Source organism: Elephas maximus, chromosome 1 (genome assembly GCF_024166365.1).
Source record: "Elephas maximus indicus isolate mEleMax1 chromosome 1, mEleMax1 primary haplotype, whole genome shotgun sequence".
Lineage (NCBI taxonomy): Eukaryota > Metazoa > Chordata > Mammalia > Proboscidea > Elephantidae > Elephas > Elephas maximus.
Window position 1 is genome coordinate 23,241,131 of NC_064819.1, and position 24,079 is coordinate 23,265,209.

A 24,079-nucleotide genomic window follows, 5' to 3' on the forward strand; every position below is an offset into this window, starting at 1 on the left:
CAGCATGTCCAGCTCTATAGTCCCACTAGAGTTTCCCTGAAGGACAGTGGTAATAGAAAATTTTCCCAGTAGACATTTTTTTTTTAATTAATAGGATATTTTGTAGCGAAATTTTAGGTTTATAGAAAATTGAGGAGGTAGAATAGAAAGTTTCCATATGCCCTCCTTCTCCCTGTTCACAGTCTCTCCTATTATTGACATCTTTTTTTGCATTAGTGTGGTACATTTGTTACAACTGATGAACCAATGTCGATGCATTACTTTTATCAAAACTCCGTAGTTTACAACAGGTTCACTCTTTGCGTTGTACCATTCAATGGATTTTGATAAATGCATAATGTCATGTATCTACGATTACAGTATCAAGTAGAATAGTTTCACTGCCCTAAGCATACTCTTTGCTCCACCTATTCATCCCTCTTCCTTCCTTCCTGAAATCCTGGCAATTGTTTTTTTTTATCTTGGTCTCCATGAGTTGGATTCAACTCGACTGCAACGAGTTCGGTTTTGGTTTGGTTTATAGTCTTACCAGAATGTCCCATATTTGGAATCGCACAGTATGTAGGGAACCTTTCCAGTCAGACTTCTTTTACTAATCCATATGTACCAAGAGCTGAGCTGGAGAAAGGTGAACTGCCAGGTGATGAGGTCCTCAATTAAGACAACAAGCCAAAATTAAAGTAAAAGTCAAACCTTTAATCACTTGCTGGATGATATAGCGAGAACTCAAAAAGAAAAAAATGTGTTAGTTCCCCTAATCTTCCATTTTCCCCCATGAAACGGCACCAGGTGGGGATCCATCAGTGCAGGCTACGGAATTGACTCATTGCTGAGGAAAACTGAGACATACAGCTTCTGCTTTTTTTATGGATCCAGGAGCCAGGGAGAGGTAGAAGAAGAAGGGCTAGGCAGGGAAAAGTACTAAGTAGAGTCAGAGTGGAGAAAAGTATCTTCAAGGCCCTCTGATAAGTTGGTCTTGGCAGAGCTGCCTGAGAAAGACTTCAGCCAAGGGCCTGCTGATAAGGAAGCCGAATGGGGACATTTAGCTAGGAATGCAGCTATACATAAGGGCATGGCTATGTGGAAAGGACTGAGTCCTTGACTGCAACTCCCTTCAGAAACTGCAATGCAGTGGTTGTGCAACAAGTCTGGTATGAGAGGGACAGCTTTCCCTCATGAAATCTGCCAGGAAAAGCCTAATTGCTGGTGGCTGGACCTGAAAGATCACACGTAGGATTTTGATTGGACCTGGACTCCTCTATATGTATTTAAGGTCCCTCCATGTCTTTTTGTGGCTTGATAGCTCATTTCTTTTTATTGCTGGATTACTGCTGTTTGTTTATCCACTCACCTTGGTTGCTTCTGGTTTTTGGTAAATATGAATAAAATGCAATAAATATTCATGTGCAGGTCTTTTTGTGGACATAAATTTTCAACTCACTTGGATAAATGGAATATGATTGCCGGATCATATGGTAAGACTATGTTTAGCTTGTAAGAAACCGCCAAACTATCATCCAAAGTGACTATAACCAAAACCAAACCCATTGCTGTCAAGTCAGTTCTGACTCATAGAGACCCTGTAGGACAGAGTAGAACTGCCCCATAGAGTTTCTAAAGCTGGTAGATTTGAACTGCTGACCTTTTGGTTAGCAGCCTGAGCTCTTAACCACTGCACCACCAGGGCCCCATTAAGTGACTATGCCATTTAGTATTCCCACAGCAGTAAATGACAGATCTTGTCACTCCACATCCTCACCAGCACTGGTTTTGTCAGTGTTTTTTAGATTTTAGCCAATCTTGTAAATACTTAGTGATACTTCATTATTGTTTTAATTTGTTAATGACATATTATGTTAAGCATTTTTTTTATATGCTTGTTTGCCCTCTGTATATCTCCTTTGGTGAGGTGTCCTTTCCTACATCTTGCCTATTTTTTAATTACGCGTTTGTGTTCTTATTGTTGAGTTTAAGAGTTCTCTGTATATTTTGGATACAAGTCCTTTATCAGATATGTGTTTTGCAAATATTTTCTCCCGGTCTATGACTTCTTTTTTTAATAGTGTCTTTTAAGCAGAAAAAGTTTGTTTGTTTGTTTGTTTTTAATAATTTTTATTGAGCTTTAAGTGAACATTTACAAATCAAGTCAGTCTGTCACATGTAAGCTTATATTCACCTTATTTCATACTCCCACTTACTCTCCCCCTAATCAGTCAGCCCTTCCAGTCTCTCCTTTCATGACAATTTTGCCAGTTTCTAACCCTCTCTACCCTCCTATCTCCCCTCCAGACAGGAGATGCCAACACAGTCTCAAGTGTCCACCTGATACAAGTGGCTCACTCTTCGTCAGCATCTCTCTCCAACCCATTGTCCAGTCCCTTCCATGTCTGATGAGTTGTCTTCAGGAATGGTTCCTGTCCTGGGCCAACAGAAGGTTTGGGGACCATGACAGCCGGGATTCCTCTAGTCTCCGTCAGACCATTAAGTCTGGTCTTTTTATGAGAATTTGGGATCTGCTTCCCACTGATCTCCTGCTCCCTCAGGGGTTCTCTGTTGTGCTCCCTGTCAGGGCTGTCATTGGTTGTGGCCGGGCACCATCTACTTCTTCTGGTCTCAGGATGATGTAAGTCTCTGGTTCATGTGGCCCTTTCTGTCTCTTGGGCTCATAGTTATCGTGTGACCTTGGTGTTCTTCATTCTCCTTTGATCCAGGTGGCTTGAGACCAATTGATGCATCTTAGATGGCTGCTTGTTAGCATTTAAGACCCCAGACGCCACATTTCAAAGTGGGATGCAGAATGTTTTCATAATAGAATTATTTTGCCAATTGACTTAGAAGTCCCCTTAAGCCATAGTCCCCAAACCCCCGCCCTTGCTCCGCTGACCTTTGATGCATTCAGTTTATCCCGGAAACTTCTTTGCTTTTGGTCCAGTCCAGTCGGGCTGACCTTCCCCGTATTGAGTATTGTCCTTCCCTTCACCTAAAGCAGTTCTTATCTACTAACTAATCAGTAAATAACCCTCTCCCACCCTCCCTCCCTCCCTCCCTACCTCATACCCACAAAAGTATGTGTTCTTCTCAGTTTATACTATTTCTCAAGATCTTATAATAGTGGTCTTATGCAATATTTGTCCTTTTGCCTCTGACTAATTTCACTCAGCATAATGCCTTCCAGGTTCCTCCATGTTATGAAATGTTTCCCAGATTCCTCACTGTTCTTTATCAATGCATAGTATTCCATTGTGTGGGATACCACAATTTATTTAACCATTCATCCATTGATGGACACCATGGTTGCTTCCAGCTTTTTGCTATTGTAAACAGAGCTGCAATAAACATGGGTGTGCATATATCTGTTTGTATGAAGGCTATAAGCAGCAAAAGTTTTTAATTTCAGTGAAGTTCCACTTATCATTTTGTTCTTTCATGAGGGTGGTTTTGGTGTTGTATCTAAACACACATCACCAAACTCAGGATCACCTAGATTTTCTCTGTGTTATCATCTAAAGGTTTTATAATTTTGTATTTTACACTTTGGTCCATGATTCATTTCAAGTTAATTTTTATGAAGGTTTGAGGTCAGTGTCTAGATTCTTTTTTCTTTTTCTTTTTGCATATGGAGGTCCATCCTCATTGCTAGTGTTATTCTAGCACCATTTGTTGAAAAGGCGATACCTTTCTCCATTGCATTGCCTTTGCTCCTTTGTCAAGATCAGTTGATTATATTTGTGTAGTCTATTTCTGGGATCTCTATCCTACTCCAGTGACCTATTTGTTTATTTTTTCACTAATACCACACTGTATTGATTATGATAGCTTTATAGTATATTTTTACGCACATAACGCGTGCCTTCTATGTTTGCTAACTGCATCCTTCCCCCACGAGGTATTTTCTTAAGCGCCATTATGCCAATTTTTTTGTATGTTGCTGTAAAAAAATCAGCAGTGTGCTTATGAAAATACCTCGAGTGGGGAGGATGTGGCTGGCAAACAAACGTAGGTGGCACGCATTATTTGCGTAAAAATATTGTAAGTGTTGAAGTTGGATAGTGTCAGTTTTCTGACTTTTTTCTCCTACTTCCGTATGGTTTTTGCTAATCCAAATAAATTTTAGTACCAGCTCATCAATATCCACAAAATAACTTTTGGGATTTGATTGGGATGGTTTTGAATCCATAAATTAGGTTGGGAATAGTACGTGTAGTATTACGCACAGCATATGATTTTGCATTTTGCCTGGAAGGAAAGGTAGAGACATGGATTTGCACTGTGAATTGTAGGCAGTGTCTAGTGATTTGGCTAGGGTCAAGGACTTGGAAGAAATGTGATGGATGGCAAAATTAGTGAAAATATTTGGGAAAGAAGAATATAAATGGACCTTTTAAATGAGCAGAGAGTCTCCTGTTAATGGCAGGCAGTGGCTGCTGAGCTGGACGCAGATAACCACTGCCCCTGTGGGGAAAGTCTTCCCTGCATCCTGCTTTCCGCTCACCACATGTCTGAGCTTGCTAGCATGCCCATAGTGCCACCCAATTGCTCACAGGCCAGCTGGCCCCAGGCCTCAACCAGCTTGACAACAAGCACATCTAGCAGACCAAGCCACTCACCGTGGAGCACACCATCAGCCTGTACCCTCTTACCAATTATACTTTAGGTACAAAAGAGCCCCTCTAGGAGAAGGCCCTGGTGGCACAGTGGTTAAGAGCTCAGGTTGCTAACCAAAAGGTGGGCATTTCAAATCCATCAGTTGCTCCTTGGAAACCCTATGGGGCAATTTCACTCTGCTCTATACTGTCACTATATGTTGGAATCAACTCAATGGCAACGGGTTTATGAGGACAGCTCTGTTGCAGCCAGGTTTCAACACATGAGGGAGGAATTTGATAAAATTGTAATAAGGAGAACTGGAGAAGGAGTTCTGATTGTACACGACCACTGGTTACCCCATGTATTACTGCTACAGCTGGGAGCAAGATTCTTCAAATTACCTGGAGGTGAACTTAATCCAGGAGAAGATGAAGTTGAAGGAATAAAATGCTTAATGACAGAGGTACTAGTCTGTTAAGATGGAGTCCTGAAAGATTGGGTCATCGATGACTGGATTGGTAACTGGTGGAGACCAAATTTTGAACCACCTCTGTATCCACATGTTCCTGCACTTACCTCAAAGCCTAAGGAATGTAAAGGAAACACTGGTGGTATAGTGGTGAAGGGCTAAGGCTGCTAACAAAAAGGTTGGCAGTTCAAATCCACCAGGCTCTCCTTGGAAACCCTATGGGCAGTCTACTCTGTCTTATAGGGTTGCTGTGAGTCAGAATTGACTCGACGGCAATGGATTAAGAAACATAAGAAGTTGTTTCTGGTTCTGCTTCAAGAGAAAACCTTATTGGCAGTCCCCAAAAATTACAAGCTGGTAGCTGCACTATTGTTTGAATTGCACAGTTGTTTGAGTGCACCAGGATATGTAGTCATCATTTCTAGTCTCCCTCAGCTCTTGAGAAGGTTCAATTTTATATACAACTGAATTCCTGCAGTGGAAAAGTAAAAGAAGCCGTCTCTGTGAGCAAAGCTATCCACAGTGTAGAATAGTAAACTTGGTTATCAAGTTTTTTGTTTTTATCTCTTTCCCAATCCTTAAATTGCTCCCTACTTCCTATTGTTTGAATAGTAAAGTTAATATGAATAACTAGATAAGTGATGTAAATGAATGTGATAATGTTTAATTAGCTTTTGGTCCTACTTAAACTTTTTTATGCAACATTAAACAAGTGGACTTCTATTTTTTTGTTTCACATTAAACTTTTAAAATTCTTACAGGTGAGGATTGTTATTTTTTCCTCCAGGCTGATGAATGTTAAGGAACAATAACATATTTGGTTCAGTCAAGTTTACTGGACCCTTCCTCTCATGGGGTCATACTCAAAACCAGTGTTAGAGATTTTCGTGATGAGGCTCTTAACATTATTTTAGGACCTACTTTGCTTGATTGAGTTCAAAGTGCAACTTCTGTGCCAAATTTTACACCCTGTGAGTTCCATTACAGCAGAATTCCCATACATTACTGAATGCTACAATTTATAAATGTCCAGGGCTTGGTTCACGAGCAACAGGCCTTAAGCATATGGGAAACTATTAAAATTGTCTAGGTTGGGAAAGTTATGGGAATTGATGGAAAAGGAGGCTACTCTAGAACTCTTTTTTTTCTTCTTCACATAACAGAAGTATTAGTAAAGCATACTCTTGTAAAATTGTTTGTCTTAGTTATTGTTAGGGCCATGGTAAAAATAGTGATCTATAAAGGAAGTTTCTAAAAGTAGATCAGTCAGGTTTTAAACTTAGATATTTAGTAGGCTTTGCAAGTTAGTTATCTCATCTCCATGGAGATGAAAATTTAGTTTTAGCATATGACACAAAAATGTTTCAAATTATTTTCAAATAGTCTGAATCAACTGAAATCTAAGAGAATAGGGAATAGATTTTTATCAGCCTAAGAGAAAAATAATGAAGTTCAAAAACCTTAAAATGCTGCCAATTTCAGATTAAATTTGTTTGGGGAATAAAAAAGACTTTTAGAGCAAAGGTGTTTGCTAGTTGTGTCATTGCTTAGTGGTCAAAGTATATTGTGTATACTTTATTACAGACTTGTTGACTGTAGGCTTAATATTAAACAATTTTGTACGACGTGGCTACTTTTAAAAACAAAGATTGGTATAGTTAAGTTTTCAATAGCCAGAAATGACTTTTGATTAGTTCTTACACCTTTATGAGACTGCTGACAGTACTGATCTCCTGAATATTGGGTGGTATGAGAGATATATGTTCTTCCTTATTTGGACTTGAGAAAATCAGCAATTCTATTTGTAAGCATTCCTGTTCATCTAGTTGAGGCCATGTCAAACCTTCACATGCTTGTATATCACGTAGTGACTATAACTACCTGTGCTTAGCAGGAGGGAGCACCAGTCTCCATGACCCAAAATGGCCCGTAATTTCCTTTGAAAAAGTCACTGGTTCTGTGAGTAGTCCTTCCCTCAAGGGTTAAAAGCCCTGCCTCTGGTTTACATTAGCATATTTCCAATTTAGTATAATTCTGCTGGCAAGCTCACTGATTAACTGAGCCCTGCAAGATTGGGGAAGGCAAGCGTGAGGAAGTATCTTCTACCATTGATTCTAGCATCCAAGTGAAAAGCTACCTGACCACATTTCAGATGTGTTAGTTCTTGAAATTTGCGGGAGAGTAGAAAAAGGTGGACTTTTCTTGTGGTGATTTATGAAGTGCTGTCAGTAAGGAGTGTTTGTGCTGAAGAGTCATCTGATTTGAGGCCAGTCATGCCCTTTGTAACTTAACCTTCCACCTGGAAGTTCTTTCTTTGTTACTTCTTCCCAGTATTAGGGCTTGAGTCAGTCATCCCTATATTAGTTCCTAGGTGAGAAAAACTTTGATTCCACATGGCTAGGTGACCAAACTTGAGATGTAAGAGATCTAGTCTTGACTGAAAAATTCATTCACTTTAGCTGAATTAATAATCTCTTCCTCTTCTGGAATGAAGACACACACACTGCACACACATTTTTAAAACTGTTTTTGTACTCCTCAGGTATACTTGGAACCTAATACTTTCTTGTTTTGGGTTTCCTGATGGAAATGGTAGAATTAGGGGAATTCAATTCTGTTCCTTCAGCACTAGAAGATACAAGGGCACTGTTTAACACCAAGCTCTTTTGGTGATGTAACTTTGATGTGTAAGTTCTTACCACACTTCTTCAAGAACTAATGGTCTTAAATTGTGCATTCTAATTATCAGCATACTAAGTACTGAATAGTTTCAAGATGAGCTGTTGATTAACAGGCTTATATTTGAGTGCCCACTATGTTCAAAGCTGTCTACAGATGATGTCTGCCTTCCTTCGCATTATGTAACTACAACGCATGTCATGTTATTTTCCTTGAGTGATCCAAGTAGTGCATATTCTTTATATAACTACTAAATGGCACTGTAAAATGTCCAGTAGATTGAGGAAAAAACTAAAATTTGCACTCAATTGTTGTATGTCATACGTAGACTTGACTTATTTCTTTGAAGAAAAATGAAGTTTATTTTTGTAAGTGGTGAAGACCACTGATTTTTTAAAAAAGCACGTTCATACTTAAAATGGCATTATGATAATTCTCTTTGTGAATTTGTACTGTTATTGTCTTCCCTTGTAACTAATATTATACAATTCAGTTATGATTTTGGTTACTTAAGGGTTCATTAAGTTGGCTTTGTATTTGGACAAAATGTAACCAAATTATCCAGTCTATTTTCTTCCATTTTTAATCAGAAATAAGAGGTAGAGATCCTCCAAATTTAGGAGGCCTGTAAGCGATCTAAAATTCCCTTTCTTATGTGATGTGACTTATGCTCTCAGGTCTTGTTATGGATTGAATTATGTCCCCCCCAAAAATGTGTGTCACCTTGGCTGGTACATGACTCCCGGTATCATATGATTGTCCACCATTTTGTCGTCTGATGAGATTTTTCTATGTGTTGTAAATTCTACCTCTATGATGTTAATGAGGCAGGGTTAGAGGTGGTTATATTAGTGAAGCAGGACTCAATCTACAAGATTAGGTTGTATTTTAAGCAAATCTCTTTTGAGATATAAAAGAGAGGCTAGCAGAGAGACATGGGAACGTCATACCACCAAGAAACAGGAGCCAGGAGAATAGCTTGTCCTTTGGCCCAGGGCCCCTGTGCTGAAAATCTCCTCAACCGGGGAAGATTGATGACAGGGACGTTTCTCTAGAGCCAACAGAGAGAAAAAGCCTTCCCCTGGAGCTGGCACCCTGAATTCGGACATCTCGCCTCCTAGGCTGTGAGAGATAAGTTTCTTTTTGTTAAATCCATCCATTTGTGGTATTTCTGTTATAGCAGCACTGGATAACTAAGACAGCTCTTTAATGATTTTGTTTTTTTAAGTACAGCAAAGTCACTCAAGATGAAGTTCTTGGAGTAGCTTTTCCATTTTTGAGTTTCTCAAGCTTAATGTTTTTACTAGTTCAGAGCATTTGGAACAATATGTGGTGATCACTGGGACTGCTTCAGAGAGCTTGCAGTTTTATATGTTCCATTGCCAAAGAAAGATGTATTGTTTTTTTACTATAATACAAATTGGCTTTTATAGCATAAGATTTGATTTTCCCATAATTATTCCACTTTTTTTGTATCGCTTATTATTTGGGTAAACTGGACTCATTTCACGCATTTTGCCTTTGTTGTTTAAAATATGAGAACCATAATACTGTAATTTGACTTGAGCCATATAACACATTTTAATATGTGCTTGTATTATATTTTCAGGTTTGTTTTTGTGAAAAACTAAAACTTAAATAAGGCTAGATTAAGGCAGTTTGGATGTATTTTGTGTTTTAGTGATGGATTATTTCATAAAAGTAGAGATAAGTTGGGAAAAGGTATTGACTATGTTCTGTTGAGGGAAAGATTGTGCATTTAAAATCTGACTTTTGGTACTGTGTTCACATCATAATGTATGAGCATTGTTTATAGTGTGGCTTCAAGATCTTTTCTGGTATTAAGCTTTTAGAAAATTGTTTGAATATTTGGTTATATTTTTATATTTCTAAAGCAAAAAAATTGATTAAAAGGGTCACTGTTCTTTTTTATTTTACTGTTATTTTAATAAAAATAATTTAAAACATGAAAAAAATTAGCACAGAGTTTGAAGGTATTTGTGCCCTATGTGAATTCTGATCAAAAGGCAACTTTAGGAGAAGATAATAAGATGGATAGGGCAACCTATTCTGTAGAAATCTGTCGACTTCTTTTCCCATCTAATCTGTTCTTCACAATGGGTTCATGATATAGTGGTCATGTACAAAAAGATGGAGTTTAGGCATAGACTGAACAACATACAATTCCAATCACCAAGGTTTCAGCCACTACTGTGTGCCCCATATGTCAACAACAGAAACCTAATCTGAACCTCCTGATATGGCACCATTCCCCAGGGGATCAGCCAGCCACCTGTGTCAGATTGATTTCATTGGACCACTTTCCTCAAGAAACATGAAGTCTTGGTTCTTACAGGAATAGCCCTGAATTTGAATTTTTTGTCAATACCATGTGTTTTCATTAATGGTAGCATACTGAATCATTGAGTGTTGTTGAATTTTTGGTAGGTAGTATAGATTTTTTTTTTCTTGCCCTTTCCAAGAAGCCTACTCTTAGAGTAGAGGGACAAACCTTTTCCCACTAATTCTACCACAAGAATCCCCTCCGAGTCCAGTGGAATACATGTGTCCCAAAAGTTTTTTCAAAATTCCTATTTTTCCTACCAAAAATGCACACACCTCATACAACACCCTGTAGAAATGGTAATTTGTGGCAGCTACCCATTTTTTCCATTTCGAACAGGCATGAAGGCCCATGCCTTGTGACAGCATGCACTGTTGATGGGAAAGAAACTTCTCATTGAACCTGAGAGGCAAAAAATATTGGTAGGCAACCATATATCCCAGTGGTCCTAAAAAAGATAGACAGTCTGGATATGGTTTTTGCCTTTTCTGTCCACAAACTTCTGCCAAAACTATTATCTGTGAACATATGGAATGTCTTATTCACTGTCGTGTTTTTCCACACAGCATAGATTCTAACTAAAAAGCCCATCTGCAAGCAAATTAAGTGAGACAATGAACTCATGTTCATGGAATTTACTGGTTTGACAACATTTCCACCACTCTGAAAGCAGCTGGCCTGAAACAGTATTTGAATGACCTTTTGAAGACATAGTTACATTGTCAGCCAGGTGACATTAACTTGTGGGGTGGGATAATATTCTCTAAGATGTAGTATATGACTTAAATCAGAAACGAATATATGTGCCATTTCTTCCATAGCCACGATTCGTGAGTCTGGGAATCAAGAAGTAGAAATGGGAGAGGCTGTGTTCACTAATACCTTTGTGACCCAATAGCAAAATCTGGGTTTCCTGTCACTGCAACTTTGGGCTATAATGGCTAGAAGTCTAATTTTTCAAAGAAAGAAGCCTTCTACCAGGACACATGGCAGTGGATTCCAAAGTTGGAATTGAGTCTTCGACCTGGCTAGTTAATGCTCTTCATTCTAAGGAATCTAGAGGAAATAATGGAATTCCTCTACCTACTGAGGTAGTTGATGCTGACTAGCAAGATGAGCCAGAAACCCTTATGGCGTAGTGGTTAAGAGCTATGGCTGCTAACCAAAAGGTTGGCAGTTTAAATTCACCAATCACTCCTTGGTAACCCTATGGGGCAGTTCTATTCTGTCCTATAGGGTTGCAATGAGGTGGAATCGACTCAACAGCAATGGGTTTTTTGGATTACCAAGGTCAGCTTGGGTTGCTACTATAAAATGAGCGTAAGGTGGAGTATGTCTGGAATGCAGGGGATCCCCTGGGGTGCTGCTTATTACTCCTGTGACCTGTCAATGGAAAACTGCAACAACCCAATATAGAAAGAAATGTTAATGGTCCAGACCCTCAAGAGTCAAAGTTTTGGTCACTCCATCAGGCAAGGAAAAAGACTACCTGAGGTTCTTGTCAAAGGCAAATGAAATATAGCATAAATAGTGGAAGAGGTAGTTATAAATGCCATCTATTATCATGTAACAGGTTGTAGGAACAAGGACTGTAGTATGTAAGAACGTCTCTCTTACTATAAACATTTTTGCATCTTCCCCTCTCCCACTGCTCCAGCATTTAGCATAAAATTTGTTAATGGTAGTTATCTTTATATCTCAGCATATAAATTATAGAATTTCAATGATGGAATATGACTCAACTAGAAAAATGAACATAACCCAAAGATGGATAAAGAGACTTTGTGTTATAACCAATATATATCATAATCATAATTACAGTATAATTTTTCTATCCATTTTTTCAACTCCTTGTAGCTACTTGTTTTAAATTTATCTCTTATGACCCACATATTAATGGATTTTGATAGCTGTATCCATCTGAGAATCATACTTTATTGGTAGTTTAAGTAATTTACGTTTAATTAAAGCACATTTCTGCCATCTTTATATTTTATTATTGTATTTCTTTTATTCGTTTTTTCTTGTTTTCTATTGCATAGATTGTATATTATTCTATTGGTTTCAAACAAACTCTATTTTTACTTTCTTGTAATTGTGATAAAGAACAATTATTGTATTTATTTTTCCTTAGTTGGTTGAGATCTGAGAAGGGAGCCTGCACCTTTACTAGTTCACCATCTTGTCAAAAACCTACTGCTTTCTTTTCTAGTGCAGATACCTTTGTAATGTTTAAAATTTAGTACCACTAAAATTTTAAAACCATTTTCTACAGCACTTCACCCATTTAGGTATGTGAATTATGTTAATGCTTATTGACATTCAGATCAAAAAAATGGTAAAGCCGTGTTATGTAAATGCAAAATACAGATCAAATCCTATTAACATCAAGCAGACCTGCCAAATTTGTGGGATTTTTTTTTTTTTTGGTGAGGGAAGACAGAGAACATCAAATGTAAAATTGAAATAAAATGTCCAAGTATAATTTTTTAAAAGTTTAAAGATGACGCTCATATAAATATGGAATACCACACGTTACAGATTGTTTAAGTCATGAATAGAAGAATCCACAGGATGGTTCAAAGCACCTGGAGGATCAGAGATTTTATTTAGTCAGTCAGGGAAGATGTGCTGAAATAATTGTGGTGGTAGGGCCCTGAAGGACAGTAAAACCATGTCTTTTGGAGTTATCTTTCTTAAAAAAGACTGGATAGAAATTATTTGCATATCTATTTGACTTTAGAAAAGCTACAGACTAGTAGCCCACTTCTCAAAATCTGAACCCTCATCAAAGGGATAGGCCCCTAGATAATTATATAATCCCTGGGTGGGCCAGTTAGACAATGCTTCACTATTCCAACGAAAGACATGCATTCATCCCTGAACTTGTTTCCAAATTTTAAATGATTTTTCTCAGTAAAAATGTTTATAGTCTTAAATATCATCCATATTCTACTTCTCTTCATTCTTTCCAAATCCTTGACATCTCATTTTTAAGTATTTCATTCGAGATTAGAAGATGAAACCTGGATGGTAAATAAGGCTACTAGTTTGATCTCTCACAAATCTTAACAGCTAGAAAGAAGCCTCTTCCAATCCCTATTTCTTGAGGTTGTCAGGAAATATTTGCGGATTAAAAATTATTTACTCCTTTCTCCCCCTTGTTCTCTCTCTTACTCTTTCTGTAACTCTGGGCCTTGACGCCTGTATAATTTTAGTGCATTGAGGGTAAATTCTCCTTTTTTTCTGGTATTGAGTTTGTTTTTCTTCCCAAGACACTATTTTACTGAAAACCATGCATCTTTTTCTCTGATTTCCCCCTTATAATGCGTCTTTAGAACAAAATGCATGAAAAATTAGTTACGTATTTAATATTTTCTTGTCAGGGTAGAGGGCAGTTGCAATGCTTTTTGACTTTCATCTTTATTAAGTGAGAAATTGTACTTCTTTATGCATTTTTAAAGAAATGTTGATGATACTAATGACTAATCTCAGTACAGTATTAACAGTTTACCAGTTTACCAAGTGTCTTTCATTTTCTCTGTCTCATTTAATTTTGATTAATACCACCAACAATGCTAAGAGGTAGGCTAGTCAGGTATGTGATCTCTTTTCTTTTTTTTTTTTTAGAGTCAATAAAACTAAGACTTTAGGTGATTATACTACTTTACTAGCAAACACTGGGTGCACTATTAAGATATAGAATTCTCTGAATCCAAATTCTATTCTTTTTCCACAATGAATAACAGTACTATGTGCATTATTTCCGGCCCTTTGTCAACCTCTATACAAAAATGTATCTTCACCCAGCAGATAGGAGTTAGCTGAGACATGTTCATATGAGTGGCGCCTGTATGAGGCTGAAAGCAAAGCTTCACTCATCAAGTGAAGTAGACTTTCCAGTGGATGAACCCATTACTGAAATAGCAAGCCCTGGGATCACTGTTGCCTGCCTCAGGTTTATATAAAGAATCTACTAGGTCCAGCTGATGACTCGGCAGACGGCTCCCTGGAGAGACCCATATATGAAACAGGCTGTTTCCCCTAGACAACATGCCCCTCTTTGTAAAAACTGTGATAGATTACATCATTTCTGAGCAAATTAATGAATCAATCACACAACAGAGAAATCCGAGTGGTATTTGACTATAAGGATAACAAAACAAAACAAACAAAAAGCAAAGCCATTTTGAATCACAGTCAGCATAGTAATCATTGCAGCTTTCAACTCTGGGAACAATTTTGACTCTGTTAAAATGAGAATCTAACTTGTTCTCCAAACACTGTGTTCTATAGACCATCTTTAAAAAAAAAAAAAAAAATTTTTTTTTTTTAATCTTTAGCTTGGCATTTACTGCTGGGGTTACCGTAGGCAACCAGCTGTTCTCTACTGTAGGGAAGGAGGCCAGGACTCAGTTGGAAACAATCAAAGAGTAAAATCCTGCCTTTTAAGAATAAGTGAGAATCAGAGAAGCAAGAAGGCTTAAAAGAGTTGCTGTGAATCAATAAATTGGACAGTTTGGAATGAATAGCTGTGTTTTGATCCTCTTCTCAGGAATATACTTAAACAGTATTTAATAACACTTTAGACAAATTTATAAAAGCTAGTCAGTACTGGATTCAGAAGGGTAAGAAAATTCTATTACTTATTTTGCAGAAGAAAAATTGAATTCCTGATTTTTTTCAGATTTTAATCTGTAGAATGAGCACCATACAGTTAGAGCAAATAATTTTTTACACCCTAATTATACTCTGGCTGTCTCACTTTTTCTTTTTGCTCATCTTCTCTCAAACTCAGTGGTTGTTAACTTTGTATTGTGACACAGACAACTTCGAGAATATGATAAAAACTGTGGTCTCTTGCCTTGGGAGCAAATCCATAAACACACCAAACTATAAAATCAATTTATGAGTCCCTAGAATCCTATCTTTTGAGCTCAGCTGAAGCACCTTTACTGTACTCAGAACCTTCTTTTATCCTTTGCCTGTCAAACTCCAATTCAACTTCAAGACTTAAGTCAAATATGCCACCCCTGAGAAATCTTCTTTATTCCATCCCTCTACGGAAGCTGACATTTATTATTCCCTCCGTTATGCTTATATCTCTATTACAACCATTTATTCATTTTCCTTCTCTTTCTCTCTCTCTCTCTCCCTCTTTCCTTTCCCTTCCCTCTCTCCCTCCCTTCTTTCTTTTTTCCCTCAGTATTTATTAAATAGGTACCATAAATCTAAAATTAATAAAACTTCTTCCCTCAAGGAACTCTCTCCGTACTGATGGGACTTAGACCAATATTGTGATCATATGAGCTGAGCACTAATGTGCGGCACAGGAGATGGAATGGGAGTACAATAAAAAACACATGCAACATTTCTTGTAAATGTAATCAATAACTATAGAGACTTTTGCAGTTTACCAAAAACCTTCCAACAACTCATCTTCATTTAATATTCCCAACTCTGACAGTTACATTATTATTAACAGTTAAATTTTCCAGTCAATAACATAAATTCAGAGAAGTAAAAACATTGCACAGAAGGAACCACCAAGTAAATATAGAAGCTGGGATTCAAAGCAACACCTTTTGATTCCAAAACCAATACCCTGTACTGTGCTATTCTTCTAGACTGGTTTAAGTTAATGTCATGCCTCCATCTCCACACTATACTGCAAGGTCATTGGATGGAGATATCATTTTTTTTTTTTTTTTATACTGTAGACTTTATGTCTCAGTTCCTACCTAAAAAGCTACCATTTATATGGCTAGCGATTAGTCATCTTTGCACTCAGTTTCCAGATTGACCATATGGAATTTAATCATTCAACTCATATTTACAGGTTGCCTATTACATGCAAGTCATTATGCTAGGTTCTGGACTTAATAGATATAAATTAAGAAGAATTAACAACTTAGAAAAATATATATTTAAAAATTAATTAGATCCAACAGAAAATGTTTTCATAAAGTCCATGCACTGGAGCCAAATTTTACTCATGAGAGACAGCTCCTAGACTCTTGCTTAGAAATATTTCACTTTTACTTTGTGTGCAATGCTAAAAGTCTTGGTCAATTGGTTTCCTAGTTCATAAAGAACTAGAAACAGAATGTTGGACTGGAATTGCTAATAGTAGAATGAATAAAATGTGACAGCTTTATTGCAAAGGTGGTAAGAAATTAAAAAAAAAATTAAATGGTAGATATAAGAAATCAAAGATTGCAATAATTGGGATCATTTTGAGGTGGGAAAAACTAATCTATATTTCTTGGAAGGCCCTAAAAAGCCATGAGATTAATACTACCGAAATTCACTAGTTTCTATGTCATCATTTCAAGGAGTCAAAGATATCTAAAATAGAATAATCCATGTTAGATAATTTTCTGTTGGCTACAATTTCTTCTTCTTCTTCTTCTTTTTTTTCTTCCTTTTTCCTTTATTTCTTTGTAATGTCACTTAGAAAACTTGAGCTGTCTGTAAAATCATGTCAAACTCATTTTCCAACTGTCCTGGACATTTGAAGAATTATGATTCTTCTCTGAAAGAATATCTTTCAGTTCTGTCAAAAAATTCTCCACACTACTACAAGAGACTAAAACAGACAAATGTAAATGGTAGAACATTCTGTGCTCATGGACTAGAAGACTTAATAATATACAGGTAGTCCATGACTTATGACAGGATTCCATTCTAATGACTCCATCATAAGCTGGTTCTGATATAAGTCGAATACCTCACTTTTTTTTTTTTTTTTAGTTTTTATTATTGCCTTTTATTATCAGTATCTTTATAAATCCAGCAGTGTTTTGAACAGTAAATCAAAAAACTGAACATCTGTGAGTAGACATCTGAGAATGATAATATCAGCAAATTATGCACTGTAACGTGTTGCTAATGATAAGGCATAAAAAAAAATGTGTGATTGAGTGGTTTGTCATAACTCAAATATGTTGTAAGTCAGGGATTACCTGTACTGCAAATGTGAATTCTACCTAAAGTGATTTACAGATACAGTGCAATCCTGATAGAAATCCCATTGGTAAATCTGCTGCAAAAGACCTCTTTAAAGTGTTGAAAAGCAAAGATGTCACCTTGAGTACTAAGGTCCCCCTGACCCAAGCCATGGTGTTTTCAGTTGCCTCCGATGCATGTGAAATCTGGACAATGAATGAGGAAGGCCGAAGAAAAACTGACACCTTTGAATTGCAGTGTTGGCAAAGAATATTGAATATACCGTGGACTGCCAAAAGAATGAACAAATCTGCCTTGGAAGAAGTACAACCAGGATGCGCCTTTGAAGCAAGAATGGCAAGACTACATCTCACATACTTTCGACATGTTTCAGGAGAGATCAATCCCTAGAGAAGGACATCATGCTTGGTAAAGTAGAGGGTGATCGACAAAGAGGAAGGCCCTCAATGAGATGGATTGACACAGTGGCTGCAACAGTGGGGTTAAGCATAACAAGGATTGTGGGGATGGTGCAGGACCGGGCAGTGTTTTGTTCTGTTGTACATAGGGTTGTTACAAGTTGGCACAAATTCTATGGCACCTAACAACAACAACACTATCCCCACAAGTTTTTGACTCACTAGGTATGTGGTGGAGCTGAAAATTTTAATTTCTAGCAGATTCCCAGGTGCTGCTGGTCTGGGAACCACACTATGAGAACCACTGGCCTATTATTCCCTTCAGTATCTCAATGATGAATAAGCACTTCTTCAGAGTGCAGGTGCTTATATTTCAGCCTAGGTCTACAGAATCAGTCTCCTCAGGGAAGCCCTGGGAATCTACATATAAGCAGTAGAGGGATGCACAATGGTCTTATTTCACAGAGGAGGAAGGTGTGAGATTCTCAGAAAATTTAGTGATAGTGTAAGTACTGGTGGAGCCCTGGTGGCACAGTGGTTGAGAGCTACGGCTGCTAACCAAAAAGGTCGGCAGTTCAAATCCACCAGGCATTCTTTGCAATCCCTAAGTGACAGTTCTAGTCTGTCCTTTAGGATCTCTATAAGTAGGAATCAACTTGATGGCAATGGGTTGTTTATAAGGACTGGAACCAATTTGGAGCCCTGGTGGCACAGTGGTTAAGAGTCATGGTGAGCTATGGCTGCTAACCAAAAGGTCGGCAGTTTGAATCCACCAGCCCCTCCTTGGAAACCCTATGGGGGCAATTCTGCTCTGTCCTATAGGGCCTCTATGAGTCAGAATTGACTCAATGGCAACTTTTTTTTTTTTTTAAGGGTAAGGTAAAATAGATCAATGAATGATATTCTTTGGAGTTCAATATAAAGCAAACCAAAGACTTGGAACCCTTGTCTCCTATTTTAGTGAATCTCATCAAAACTTTCTAGTTCAAAACCTATCTTAAGCTGAGTATCCTAGAAGCAGCCAACGTGATGAGGATTCCATGTGCAAGTTATTTCTTACGGAACTAGCCCCAGGGAAAAAGTGAGTGAAGGAGTGGGGAAACAATACAGGGAAAGGGAAGGATCAAGCAAGGATGAAATTGTAGGTAATGTACCTGCCTCTGCTGGATTCCATGCAGGAGCTCTGGACTGTTGTAAATTATTCATTGGTATTTGTCCCAATTTGAGAGAAGAAAGCTGGGCTTTTCTACTTTTCAAATTAGACAGTTATTTCCTAAAAGATATAAAGGATATATGTTTCCAGGCATTTGGGGCTCTTTGCTGTATTGAGGCAGAGCAGTGCTATTAGACCAAGGGAGGAAAGTCCAGCAAAGAGGGAAAAGAGGGCAAAGGCACATGGATACTGGGCAAAGGGGCCTGAGGGAACCTGGGAAGAGCATCAACAGTGTGTGCTAAACCACAGATCTATCATTGGCTGTCCTCAATCTCACTGCTCCAAAATCTGACTGGTCATAAGATGCCGACAGTACCTCTGAAATGTCTTTGCTTTTTTATTCCCACGGCCACTTTTGTACTTCAGGATCCTTTTGCCTCTAACGTGGACGATTACAGCCTCATACAATTTTTGGAGATAAATCTACAGATTTCCAATTTTTTCTCTCTAATCACCCATCCATTTTGCTTAACATCATCATACGTAAGATGACGCTGAATCTGGGGAACAGCTGCCTCTCTTCATAAAACATTGTTTTGTTCCTGTGGTTTATTTACTGAAAACGTTTTCTTTCTCAACAGCTGATAGAATGAAGTCCAACTCTCTTGCAAGTCCATGGAAGGTTCTCAACCTTCTAAACCCAAACTATCTTTCTGGTGTAGCATCTCCCCATCCTAAGACCCCTGTATGCCAACCATTTGTAAGACTTCCCATTTTCTTAAAAAGTCTCTGCACTGTTCCACCTCCATACCTTTGATTATGCCATTTCATCTCCTTGATGTACCCTCTACCTCATCTCTGTGTATTGAAGTTTTACTTATTCTTCAAGGTCCGGATTAAATACTACCTCCTTTGTGTACTTTTGGTTAATCTTCAGTCAGGATGACATAGACCTCTTCTGTGTTCCTATGACACATTGCCTGCACTTGTCTAATGACACGTTCTTCTTTATTTTACAATGTTGCTACACGTCAATCTGTCCCACAAATTGTGAATTCCTTAAGACAAGGTATGATGATTGTATTTATCTTGTATCCCTAGCACCTACAAAGTATTACCTGACATGTGGAAAATCCTGATAAATAATTGTAGAATTAGATAAATAAAATATACTTCCAATAATTTGTGTAGAAAAATATTATATGCTCTTGAAATAAAGGATGGTAAGTGTCTTGGTCATCTAGTGCTGCTATAAAAGAAATATCACAAGTGGATAGTTTTAACAAAGAGAAATTTATTTTCTCACAGTATAGTAGGCTAGAAGTCCAAATTCGGGGCATCAACTCCAAGGGAAGTCTTTCTGTCTGTATCGGCTCTAGAGGAAGGTTCTTGTCATCAATATTCTCCTGGACTAAGAGCTTTTCCACGCAGGAACCCCAGGTCCAAAGGACATGCTCTGCTCCCGGCACTGCCTTCATGGTGGCATGAAGTCCTCAACTCTCTGCTTGCTTCCCTTTCCTTTTATCTCTTGTAAGATAAAAGGTGGTGCAGGTCACACTCCAGGGAATCTCCCTTTACATTGGCTCAAGGATGTGACCTTAGTAAGGGCATTATAATCCCACCATAATTCTCTTTAACATAATATTACCATCACAAAATGGAGGGCAACCACACAGTACTGGGAATCATGGCCTAACCAAAATGACACATATTTTGGGGGGATAATTCAATCCATGACAGTAAGGGAAAAATAAATATAGGTAACATGTCAACTAAAGCAGAAAACTATATATCTAAAATGAATGTGTATATGGGAAATTTTCCCTTGGTTAAGATGAAGGAATACATGATTTATGGATATTTCATCTCAGTGTGCTCCTAAACCTAATTTTGCAATACAGCTTGTCATATGGTAGATCAGATGTTCTCACAGAAGCAATATCCTATTTCTCTTTAATTGGTAGGGATATTGAAAAATTACCCTTTCACTTCAGCGTTCTGATCCTGTAGTTCTCCCATTTGGGTTATTTTACTCAAGTAGATACCCATGTGAGTAAATGTCTTAACTCTGCAAAGGAAATATAAGAATTTAGCAACCACAAAAGAAAAAAAAAAAAAAAAAACTCTTCATATGTGCTATACTTGAATGTTGAACGAGAAGTTGTTTTAAACTTTCATTATATTTTATGCTCATCCTTTAAAACTACAGAACTGTCATATTAAGTAGATAGTCACTAATTTAGGTAGATACATAATACATACACAGATATTTATGGTGGTGCAGTGGTTAAGAGCTTAAGAGCTCACCTGCTAAATAAAAGGTCGACAGTTTGAATCCACCAGCTGCTCCTTGGGAACCCTGTGGGGTGGTTCTGCTCTGTCCTATAGGGTCTCTATGAGTTGAAATCCACTCTACAGCAATGGGTTTATAAATGCATATACATATCTACCAAGTCAAACCAAACCCACTGCTGTTGAGTGGATTCCAACTCACAGCTACTCTATAGGACAAAGTAAAAACTTACCTTTAGGGTTTCTAAGTCTGTAAATCTTTATAGAAGCAGACTGTTAAATTTTTCTCCTGGGAGTGGCTGGTGGGTTCTGCTGGGTTCAAAGAGCTGACCTTTGGCTTAGCAGGCGTGCGCTTAACCACTGTGCCACTAGGGATCCATGTATATATCAACATAGATAAAATTCATGATGGAAAACACCATATGGATAAGATTTTAGTGCTTTATAATAATGTCTAAGGAGTCCTGATAGTGCAATGGTTTCTCATATTTAATTCGTTTTGAAACAGAGTGACTGTTTCCCTAATGAAGTATGTATCATCCTGAGTTTCTATATATAAACTATTTTGCTTAATAGAGAGACACATGCACATAGACTCACAAACAGGCATGCAATCTAAAGTATAAATGGTATACTTGAATTTTAGTTTTTAATAATAACATTTTATTACTATTTTTCTTCATTCTCAGGCTTATAGAGGTCATTTTCACCCTTCATACACTTTGTTACTTCCTTTAGAGCAAAAACTTTAAATGATGCCTGAATGCAATTTGCTATAGAAGCTGTCATTTGCAGCTTGAAAAGCACTTTTAAATAGAAGACGTCTGTTATAAATCTGTCATTTATTTGACATTCAATTATCTTGTCTCAAACTAGATTCTCAATATTATCTATTGACGATTCTGGTATATGACAAAGTTTTATGCAAATACAGCTATTTTGATCATGCTAGCCTCTTATTGTAATAGCTGAGCTCTCCTTAAATATGTTTACACAAAATTTGTAACTATGCACGGGATGAGAAAAATGTGAAGGCGTATTACCACATAGTTTGGGTCTTAAATGTTTGCCTTAGAATTGGCTGTTACAGTGAAAGCTTTCCTTAATGAAAAGCTAAATAAGGGATTTATTTATTTTAGTTTCTATCTCAGTTTAAACATTTTCCTGGAAATTTTGGAATTCTAGATTGAGATCTTAATGACTGCTAACACAAACACTTTTATCTCTACTTTTTTTAAATGAAGTAGTTTGCCATGAAAAGTATAGACTTATTTTTCTTTTCAGTCCTTCTAACTCATCTAAATCAATCTACAAATCAATTTAGACTTTTTTTTTCTCCTCCCTAAAATTTTAAAATAATTCTAAGATATAATTTGGAGATACCTCCAAATATCTGTTCTGACGTATTAACAACCCTGCATGCAGGTTCCTACATTCATTACAAATACATTGGACACATTTATGTACTTTTTGGGGGGCCATATAAAGATGAATGAAATACGATTCTTGCTTCTGAGAAGGTTATGATCCAGTAAGAATGATAAACTTGTTGTGAGTGACCATCTAAGATACTCTAATGGTCTCACCCTGCCTGGAGCAAGGGAGAAAGAAGAAAGTCAAAGACACAAGGGAATGGTTAGTCCAGAGGACTAATGGACCACAAGTACTGCAGCCTCCAACAGACTAAGTCCAGCACAACTAGATGGTGACTTGTTACCACCACCGATTGCTCTGACAGGGATCACAATAGAGAGTCCTGGACACAGATGGAGAAAAATGTAGAACAAAATTCAAACTCACACACACACACACACACACACAAACCAGACCTACTAGTCCAACAGAGACTGGAAAATCCCCGAGAGTCTGGCCCCTGGACACCCTTATAACTCAGTAATGAAGTCACTCCTGAGGTTCACCCTTCACTCAAAGATTAGACAGGCCCATAAAACAAAACGGGACTAAATGAGCACACCAGCCCAGGGGCAAGGACGAGGAGGCTGGAGGGGTCAGGAAGGCTGGTAATGGGGAACCCAAGGTCAAGAAGGGGAAAGTGTTGACATGTCATGGGTTTGGAAACCAATGTCACAAAACAATATGTGTATTAATTGTTTAATGAGAAGTTTGCTCTGTAAGCCTTCAAGGTACAATTTAAAAAAATGATAACCTTGCTCATGAAAAACTACAAAAAGTTCTGTGATAGGAGCTTTACAAAGGAATACCAAAAAATACCCAAAACTGTTGCCATCGAGTTGATTCTGACTAACAGCCACCCTATAGGACACAGTAGAACTGCCCCGTAGGGTTTCCAAGGAGTGGCTGGTGGAGCTGAACTGCCAGTCTTTAGGTTAGCAGCCATAGTTCTTAACTGCTGCACTGCCAGGACTCCTACAACGGAATAAAAATACATTGGCATCGAGTTGATTCCAACTCATTGCAACCCAATAAATAGGACAGAGTAGAACTGCCCCCCTACAGTTTCCAAGGAGCAGCTGGTGGATTAGAATTGCTGACCTCTTGGTTAGCAACCAAGCTCTTAAGCACTGCACCACCAGGGCTCTTACGAACAGATAGGGGGGTGCGAACAATGTGAGGATTATTTCTAAGTGGGGAAGAGAGAAGAATTCACAAAAGAAGAGGCACTGGTGCTGACAGGGGCAAATTATTTATTAGGCAAGGTAAGCACCGTGCTTACCTTGCTAACTAGATCATCTGTAGTGAACAATTTCACATTTTTTCACCACATCAAAGATTCTGCTTCTAGGTATGACTGGCATCTGTGTCTCTCCCAATCCCATAGCACCTTCCTATAGAATCAAAGCCTCTTTTCAAATTCATAATCCCTGACAGGGATATTTTTCCCCACATCAAAGATGTGTTGAAATCCACATGAGATTGTGTTCTACAGATTAGTGAGTAAGCGCAAGTAAGCCCATGGATTACTTGGGCTCTGGCACTGAAAAATAAAGGGGGTTTTATAAAGCAGAGTGGAAAAGGGCATTCTAAGCAGAGATAAGCAGATGCCAAGGCATGGAGGTGAAATGAAAGAAGAGTGAGTGGTATGATGTGGTTTGGACATGGCTATTTAAGTGGAGTAATGAGATAGGTGATGAGATATAGTTAAGTGTAGTGTGATATAATATTTGAGATCTTAGAGGACTTTCATTTTAGTATCAATCAAAGTCAGA

The 24,079-nt window shown here is 37.9% G+C and overlaps 1 pseudogene; it reads left to right on the forward strand.

The window, feature by feature from the left end:
• The first annotated feature begins 4,513 nt into the window (after positions 1-4,513).
• LOC126070499 (cleavage and polyadenylation specificity factor subunit 5-like) lies at positions 4,514-5,524 on the forward strand (annotated as a pseudogene).
• Positions 5,525-24,079: the final 18,555 nt, after the last annotated feature.